This window comes from Loxodonta africana, chromosome 1 (genome assembly GCF_030014295.1).
Source record: "Loxodonta africana isolate mLoxAfr1 chromosome 1, mLoxAfr1.hap2, whole genome shotgun sequence".
Classification (NCBI taxonomy): Eukaryota; Metazoa; Chordata; class Mammalia; order Proboscidea; family Elephantidae; genus Loxodonta; species Loxodonta africana.
In genome coordinates this window covers 83,456,353-83,458,953 of record NC_087342.1, presented here as the reverse complement: position 1 = coordinate 83,458,953, position 2,601 = coordinate 83,456,353, and the positions used below count along the sequence as shown (strand labels likewise).

Sequence of the window (2,601 nt, the reverse complement as noted above, 5' to 3'; positions counted from 1 at the left end):
TCTGGAAGTCCATGGTGTGTTCAATATTCTTCACCAATACTGTAACTCAAAAGCATCAATTCTTCCTTGGTCTTCCTTATTCATTGTCCAGCCTTTGCATGCATATGAGGTGATTGAAAACACCATGGCTGGAGTGAGGCACACCTTAGTCCTTTAAGCGACATCTTTGCTTTTTAACCCTTTAAAGAGGTCTTTTGCAGCAGATTTGCCCAATGCAATGTGTTGTCTCCTTTCTCAACTGCAGCTTCCATAATAATAATTGTAAAGTACAATTTAAAATATCTTTAAAGTATGGAGAACAGAAATCTGCCACTGCTGCCTCTAAAAAACCACATACTTACTTTTCCACCATCGTCAAGAGGCCTATTTTGTGTGGCGTCTGCTTCCTCATGTTGCTCAGTAAAAATTAAGCCAATTTGAAGACATATTTCATAGCTTTATTTATATTAACATTTTTCTATGATTTCCATTTCTTCTTTATTTTTGTAGATTCATAGGCAACTGTTATGAGTTTCTTCAGTGCATCCTTCATGTCTTTATTCCTCAAGGTATAGATGAGGGGGTTGAGACTTGGAGTGATGATGGTATAAAAGGGTGTGAGGAACTTGCCCTGGTCTTTGGAAGTACTGTTACCTGGCTGCAGGTATGTGCAGATGATGGTTCCATAGAAGATGGACACCACAGTGAGATGAGATCCACAGGTATTAATTGCTTTTCACTGGCCTGCTTTGGACTTCATTCTAAGCACAGCTTGGGCAATGTAACCATAGGATATAAGAATAAGGAAGAAGGGTGTAAGGACGAAGACACTACCTAAAGCAAAAACAGACATTTCAACTGCTGTTGTGTCTACGCATGCTATCTGGATCACAGCTGGCATTTCACAGAAGAAATGATGTAAAATGTTGTTTCCACATCTAGGTAAATTCAGGGTAAGTGTACATACTACTAGAGAATAGGCAAAACTAATACTCCATACCATGATAATGATCTTGAGGCATCGATGTGGGTTCATGAATGCCAAATAATACAAGGGTTTACAAATAGCTATAAAACGATCACAGGACATAGCAGCCAGGAGAAGGCACTCAGTGGAGCCCAACCACATATAAACATAGAGTTGAATGACACAGCCCACAAAGGCGATGGTCTTATTAGGCCACCACAAGTTAACCAGGGTCTGAGGTATGATGGTGGTGAAACACACGTCTAGAAAAGATAAATTCCTGAGGAAAAAAATACATTGGTGTGTGCAGATTGGAATCCAGGAGAGATGCAAGAATAATGGCTGTGTTACCTACCAAGGTAATTAAGTAGAAGATGGTGACAACTCCTGACAATATCATCTCCAGTTTGGGATGATCAGAGAAGCCAAGCAGAACAAAACCATTTAGAGAACTATCATTGTTTTGGCCCATAGTCCTTCAATGCCTAAATCCAAAATTGAGAATAAAAAGATGGAGAAGGAGGAGGCAGAAGGAGCAGAGGAGGAAGAGGAGAAGAAGGAAAAGAAAGAGGAATAGGAGAATGGAAGAAGAAGAAAAAATAACTTCTCAACACAGACTAGGTGATTTAATGAAATACAAAAATAAACCAAGGGAGGGAGTTTATGTTAATAACTGAAAAATAAATGGATAGAAAATATTCCAGCCAGGCAATCTGGTATTTGTTGGAGTTTCTTTCATGGTGATGAGGTCCTAACTACATTTTTTGTCTAAGTGACTTTGGAGCATTCACTTAAAAGTAAATGTCAGAGTTTTGAAAAGATATGGTTCTAAAGTTGTGTGACCCTATGATTCTCATTACTGCTAGTTACTTGGTCAGAGAGTTCACCTATAAATCTATCTACTGGCTAATGTCAGAATGAAGTAATAGTGTTTCTCTTTTTCCATATGTTAGTGAATAGCACTTTTGATCTACCAGCTTGTTACATAAAAGATCTGGCATTTTTCCTTGGCACCTTTATCTCCCTCATCTTCAGGACCTAGCCGGTCACCAAACTGGTAAATTTGAATGCAAAAACATATGTTAACTATCTTCTAACTTTTTAAAATGTTTACCAGCTAATGCAAACCACTGCCATCTCTCTTCTAGATTCTGCTAATTCTACCTTTACATTCAGGTTTATCCCTTTATATTGTTATTAGATCTAATAAAAGCATGTCATCTGTGTACTCGAAAGCTGTCAAGGGCCTTCCATCACACTTAAGGAATATTCAAATTCCTTAAGATGGTCAAGGTGAATCTTCATGATTTGGTTCCTGCCTGGCCTCATTCTTGTCTCACAGATCACTTTACCCATAGTCCCTACTAGCCTTTTCTCAGTTTTTTGAGAAGTCAGGCTCATTCCCATCTAAAGTGTTACAGAACCTTTCCTCTTCCTCTCTGGGTAGCTTAGACTCATTCTGTAGGCTACTACTTGAATATTTCTTGGAAGTTCTAGGTAGAGCAATATAACAAGAAGGAGAAATAAATGGCATCAAAATTGGTAAGGAAGCAGTAAAACTATACCTATTCATAAGTGATCCCAAAAAAAAACCGAATGCCATGATCCTATTAATAGAAAATCCCTGAGAATCCACAAGAAAGTGACTGGAATTA

The 2,601-nt window shown here is 38.3% G+C and overlaps 1 pseudogene; it reads right to left on the bottom strand.

Annotated features, from left to right (window-relative positions):
• Positions 1-457: 457 nt before the first annotated feature.
• On the bottom strand, positions 458-1,418 carry LOC100670210 (olfactory receptor 2W1-like; annotated as a pseudogene).
• Positions 1,419-2,601: the final 1,183 nt, after the last annotated feature.